General features: G+C 37.4%; 1 protein-coding gene across 1 annotated transcript in view; it reads right to left on the bottom strand.

The window, feature by feature from the left end:
• GatB (glutamyl-tRNA(Gln) amidotransferase subunit B, mitochondrial) overlaps positions 1–4,586 on the bottom strand; it is a 449,912-nt gene extending 445,326 nt beyond the window's left edge. The window contains exon 1 of the mRNA XM_069302120.1: positions 4,114–4,586. The gene's annotated coding sequence lies outside the window, so the exon portion shown is untranslated. The remainder of the gene's footprint in view (positions 1–4,113) is intronic.
• Positions 4,587–6,812: the final 2,226 nt, after the last annotated feature.

The raw sequence follows: 6,812 nt of genomic DNA on the forward strand, positions 1-6,812 counted from the left end.
TTGCACCGCCTCAAAAAAACTGCAGTAAGTAATGATAATATTAAAACTACCAAATTACAACCGTTTCACAGTGCTTCAGACTATTGCATCCATTATTGCATAGCGCGTATAGCTACTAAGGATGAAATGTACAAAATATGGACAGTTGTACACACAATAATTACACGTTTTGTAGTATTAACGTTGTCAACGAGCTAAGAAAGAAGGCAACACCCAAAGTTAACTTTTCCCGAGCCTAGCACAGTACACGTATCTACTAAATTATGGTAACCTGCAACACGGAGACATCAACAAGAGGAGAATCTTTATTTGCAACCCGTCCCATTCCAAATCCTTATCCTGACCCCTTTCAGGTGCTATATAGTCGTAATGGTTTGGCGCTTTCTCCTGACAGTTCCCTTCCCTTGTTTGGCCTAGGCATGCTCATTTAGGCCTAGTTGTATTTAAGTCTAAGTTTTTGTTATGTCCATTACAATTTCAAAAGTACGAAACGTGTTTTTCGTACAAAAAAATGGACGGTTATTTTGTAAAAAGTCCATATTTGTACATTTTATCAATAATTTCTATAAATTTTGGAGGTTGAGCTGGAAAATATATATGCATACTAGACAAGTATTAAAGTCCCCATGGTGAAGTGGTAACACTTCCCTGGAGTTTCGCGAGCGCTTTGGCCTGGGTTCGTATCCTGGCTGGGGAGGAGTTACTGGGCGCCCATCCTTAACTGCAGCCTCTGTTCACCCAGCAGTCAGTGGGTACCTGGTTGTTAAACGATTTGGCGGGTCGTATTCCGGGGGAAATTAGGATGAAGGACCTGTCCGAAACGCTATGCCTGCTAGTGGCTTTACAAAAATGTAATAACTCTTGTATATATAAATATTAAAAAGTATAAACTGGTTAATAATAATAATAACAATAATAATAATAATAATAATAATAATAATAATAATAATAATAATAATAATAATAATAACAACAATATTTACAATAATAATAATAATAAACATGCTGAAATCCATTTCATATATTACGCGTAATAAATTTAAGAGCCGTCGTATGAGGAGTCGGTGAGAGGGGTAATTGACGGGTGAGCAACTTGGGGCGAGAGGCTCAGTGGGCTCACAACCCGTCCTCTTACAAATAACGTCGCTTTTCCCTCGTATGCTCACTAAGGCTAACAATTGCCGTACTAGTAAATGGAAGCGGCTCGCGAAAGCGACGTACTGTAACGTTTTGTGTTTTCGGTCCTCTGACATTCTGTTAGATTAGGAGAGGACACTTTAAATTAACAGTTTTTATGACGTTTGAAACCTTAGGAGAAATTGCTCTCCTAAACTGCCAAAGGACCCAAAACTTGGGTCCATTTCATTTAGAAAATAAATTTCCATTTTCTAGTACGGAAATTTTTGACCGTAGCGCATACGAGGGAAAAGCGACGTTACAACATTCGAAAACCAAATTAAAATTTTATTTACCCTCTACTGACGTGACATATTTCGTGCATTATAGAGATACAGTGATTGCAACAACAAGTATTTAGAAAGATGAACCATTGAACTCAGTGACGTGTAACTAGTACCGAAAACCGTATCATATTAGGATGTACTTAGAACTAGAAAGGTATTGTTTACGATGTATAGTTTTTTGAAAATGGTTGTTTATAACTAAAGTTAAAATCAGGAATAAGTTTAATTATTTGTCTTGATTTTTTTCTTGTATCTTTAGCGCAAGTGATAGTAATTTTGACAATATGGCTGAACCAGCTATAACTTAGCAAAATCTATCAAATTGAGTGTCACGTGATATTCATATAGGCCTAACCTTCAGTGTAATTAATAAACATGTTTGTGTTTTTGTAAAAAATCAAATTGGTAACTCGAAGACTATTGACAAAATTTAAACAATTTTCAAGTCAAAATTTAATCGACATAATACAATTTAATTCTCAATTTTATTGGTATATATTATTGATTTTATAAATGAGAATAATATTACTTTATTTTATTACTTGTGGCCTTGTATTTTAAAATACAAGGCCACAAGCTGTGTTATAGCAAATAAATTGGTACACTTGCTAAGAACTTCATAAAAACTGAAATTTAAAAAAATAAATGCCTTAGTAAAAAATGTAATGGGAAACTAGACAAATATTCAAGGCATCATTCTCAGCAGGCATAATTATTACAAAAAAAATATAAATTAAGAATAATTCTAGCACTAACACTTCAGATAAGATTATTCAAAATAATCAAATGGCCATAAATAACTCAACATTAAGGACCTTGTGGGGGGAAATCATTTACAAACAATACTACATACAACAATTGACCTAACTGATGCATATAATATTTATACCACTGATGCAAATTACTTTATCAACAGAAACCACTAGAAGTATAATCCTGTCATAATACCAGGGTTTATCATCATAGATTATAATATATAAAATGGCCTAATTATATAAAATTATGATAACCACACAAAACTCGTGAGAAAAATGTCTGCTCTCTCATCTAACAATGCAGCTAATTTAATCTTTGTCGCCTCAAATATTTATCAAAGAACGAGAACCCAGGCACTTCAGAATGGTTCAATATTAGGGATCAATCAAAGGATTTGTTCTTATGGTTCAGTGGAAGCTCTGTAGACTACAGCCATTACCGGATATCTTACTTCTCAACAAAATATAAAAAGCGGTGGATTAAGAAATACTATCCATTAAATGAAAATCAATAAACCATCTACACAAATTAAGAAAACCTTTCCGTTAATTAAAACTATGCAGAAAGTACACAAAAAATAATATAAATAATTCATGCGAGTCAACTTTAATCAGCCAAACAACCTCTGAGGCGAATTACAATAAAAAAATAATCGGTATTATTTTCAGTGAATATGATGTTAGTTTCCAATGTCAGAAATATTTGGATTCCAAGTTGAGGCGCGGCAAGTATCAGTATATAACATTAAGACAATGTGACTAGTTATTACGGGCTCACTATAGCCCGTGCTACAAGGAAATTTTGTTCAGAGTAGTTGATCTAAAACAACAACAACTACCTAGCAGTTACAGCCCCACTCTTGTGCCAGGTAAGTGCACTACGGGCTCACCATAGCCCGTGCTACTTGGATTTTTTTGTTCCTAGTAGCTGAATCTAAAACAACAACAACGTGACTAGCTAGGAAGAGATAGCACAGTTAGGATTTGCGGACATGGTGAAGGAACGGTGCCCAACCACATGGACCATTGGGTATCAATCGCCAACCCTGCAAGCAGCGAGACTCGCTGAACCAGTCTAAGTGGATGAATTAATTTGATTCAGATAGTAGACGGTTAAATGTTTAAAGCATCAAGGAAAGTGTCTTGGTAGACATGGCACAAGTTTCTTGGTAGGCATGGCACGTAGTCAAGACATTATTTGAGTGTTCTTAACAAGAAATTACACATTCATGTCACGGGCAGATTGCCATTAGTAACCATTTGCAGCTTTTCATAGAACCTGTTTTCGCTCAACACTCATCATAAGGCTTTCATGTGTTTGTAGATTCATGTAGCGTTACTGAGGGTTCATTAGTAAGTCTTTTTAATTGGCTTGTGACTTACAAGCTAATCCAAAGTTTATGCAGTAATATTAACTATTGTAAGAATGTACATTTATAACGAGAACGAGCTTTACAGACACATTGTTCAGTTTTCAAGAGAACGATTGTTTGTAGGAAGATTATAATTACGAGTAAGAATATTTACTATATTATCCAGTTACAATGATACCTAGTGTTGGTCAGATTATTTATCAAAAACTTCGGGACATTCAACTGGGCAAACTCAAATCTTTAAAAATACTTGCGGCTTACACCCTCATAACCTTTCCACCATCCACCACATCAACCTTCCATGTTCCCCACTCACCATCAACGCTCCATCCTCTCCAGTCTCCATCAACGTTCCATCCTGCCCAGTCCTCATCAGAGTATAGAGTTGACAACAAAGTAGCCGCCTCGGGCGCCAACAATCAACCCCTCATCCTCCCCGCCACCTCCCACCCCCATCACACATACCCCCAAAATGAAAAACCCTTGTGAGGTTGTCTTAAATACCGAGGTACATTCACTTACCTTTATCCCAAGTTGGTGACGGCGCCCCGGCCCACCAATCAGTTGCTCCAGAGGTGTCCTGCTTCCCGCTGCACACTGTGGCGCCATGATCCACATGGTAACACTGCGCGCACTATCAACATCCAAATATCCATTTTCCGTATGTTGCCTTAAAAAAAAACTAAATGCCTGACAAACTCCAAGAGCAACTTCCAGTTCTAGATACACTTGTCTTGGCTAACCAGCGTTTTCACAGTAATTTTGGGGGGTTCAGTATATAGCGGACCGGCAGGCAGCCCCGGGGCGACCCAACCCACGTGACACAAATACACTTTTATTTTTGACTGGCAGCGGTTAATAATGCACGTCATTCAATATAGAAACAACATATCACTTGTCAACACCTACATGATGTTCCTGTTCACTTGCAGCGACCTGTCCTTAACACAGTGGCCGTGAAGCCCAGGAGCGTACCGCCGCCCACCTGGTCACGATCAACACGTGTGGCCAACAGCTGATTGGCGTTCCAACTTTTCACTTGGCATGTTTCGCTCAAAAATATATATATATAAATACCTATAAACAAGTATAAGTAACTATTGATCAGATCTTATGTATTTAATATATATATTTATTTATATAATATATATATATGAATTCATTATTTCTCCGTGATATACAGATTTTTACAAATCGTACACAAATTTTTTTAGATTTTTTGGGGAAGAAAGGTGGGTGCAGGTGAGCGTAGCCTGGACAGCCATAGCCTGAAGATGGGTCGAAAACAGCCTATCGTCAACTTAATGAGTTATGGGTTACTTATCCCATAACTTAACGAGCACGACTTAATGAGTTACTTATATATGGTAATCTGCGGTGTAAGGGAATGTGCTGTCTGCTGCTCCATTGTAATCTTGCTAGCTTAAAAGACAGAAGCCTCGTTCAGGAAATAGACATTTGTTCTAAATACTCACAAATTAGGGTACATTTGGTGTGATAAGGTAGAACCTTATCCCTTGGTAGAACCCTTGAACCAATGTAATGAGTTAGCCTTGATTATCTTCTTTTTAGCTCATTCCACTTGCTCATCTCTCAGAACCGAGGACGTGCTCACTTACATGGCTAAACGGTCGTTGTTTATCTGAGCTGCTTCAACTCCTGCCATTTTGTCCGACCACTGCTCATACTTAATATTTTGTATTTGGACATTTTACCATTTCCTCTATGAACAGTGTACGTTGTGATCCTGTTTCTGGCCCTGCCTCTTATTTTTAGTGTAGCGAGACCAAGCTCTCTTATAAGCCTCTCCTCCTTACCTGCATGCCTTAGACTCTCCTCATAAGTTAAAAAAATTGTGTTTATTGGCCACATATTCTAACATTATCCTTGGGGTAGTATGTAACGTCTTCAAGGTAGAACGCCATGTCTTCAAGGTAGTACGCAAAATCTCAAGCGAAGTAGTATGCAATGTCTTCACCGTAGGTTGCAACCCGTTCTCGCAAATTTAATAAGTCAATATTGACTTATTAAATATGTGCATAGGTGACATATTTAACATAATAGATACCCTTAAAACGATTCATAGAAAACACCGACCTTACCTAACCTTGTTAGTATCTTAAGATAAGCATCCTATTGCTTCGTAATTACAATTATTACCTAACCTATAATAGGTTTAGGTTAAGTAATAATTGTAATTACGAAGCAATGTTGTGTTGATTTAGGGGCGAATTACGAAGCAATAAGATGCTTATCTTAAGATACTAACAAGGTTAGGTAAGGTCGGTGTTTTCTATGAATATTTTTAGGGGTATCTATTATGTTTAGTATATCACCTATGCACGTAGTTAATAAGTCAATATTGACTTTACGAATTTGCGAGAACGGGTTGCAAAATGCAATGTCTTTAAGGTATTATGCAAATACTGTGGGTGAAATAGCACCACTTGTTTTCAGTCCTACTCTGTGGCTTATTGAGCTTGAAGCTCTTGCTCCTTGTATGTGTTATGTGTGACCTTTGAATTAAGTGATCTGAATTAGTATCCTCCAGCTTGGGCAATATTTTAAAAGTTTCTGTAAGTTCCTCCTTGTCATTTCTGGTTTGCATGTTGTTGTTGTTTTAAATACAGCTACTGTGAACAAGAGTTCCAAGTATGGTGAGCCCGTAGTGGACGTTCTGGTTTGCAGTGTTCTTAGTTCTGTAGGCGTCAACCTTTCCTGGTATTAGAGTCGACTTTGTTCTAGAATAATTTTTGTCGCTTTGCGTTGTAGTTTCTCAGAGTCGGATATATTCTGAAGATGAGGTCTCCATTCTTGGATACAGTAGTCCAAATGTGGGCGCACATGAGACTTGAATAATCACCACCTTTTCTTTGAAATCATAGGTTTGTTCGGCTATTCTTACGGTTTGGTTGGCCTTAGGAATAGAAAATGGGAACTGCAGTTCCCATTTGTGCACCTTGAATGCACAAATGGGAAGACTGAATGCTTCTGACCTAGGTACTTTTCTTCTTTGGTCTGCTGCATGGTAGTGTCGTTGATTTGATAGTTGTGATGCGCACTGTTATGCCCTTTATGCAAGATCTTGCATTTTATTAATATTGAAGAGCCTTTGCCAGTATTTCATTTGTGAAGGTCATGTAGTCACTCTAAGGCCTCGGTATTGTTTTAGCTTCCTACTTTACCGTAGATCTTGGCATCATCTGTAAATCTGATAATGT

The sequence above is a fragment of the Procambarus clarkii genome, chromosome 47 (genome assembly GCF_040958095.1).
Source record: "Procambarus clarkii isolate CNS0578487 chromosome 47, FALCON_Pclarkii_2.0, whole genome shotgun sequence".
NCBI classification, from domain to species: Eukaryota; Metazoa; Arthropoda; class Malacostraca; order Decapoda; family Cambaridae; genus Procambarus; species Procambarus clarkii.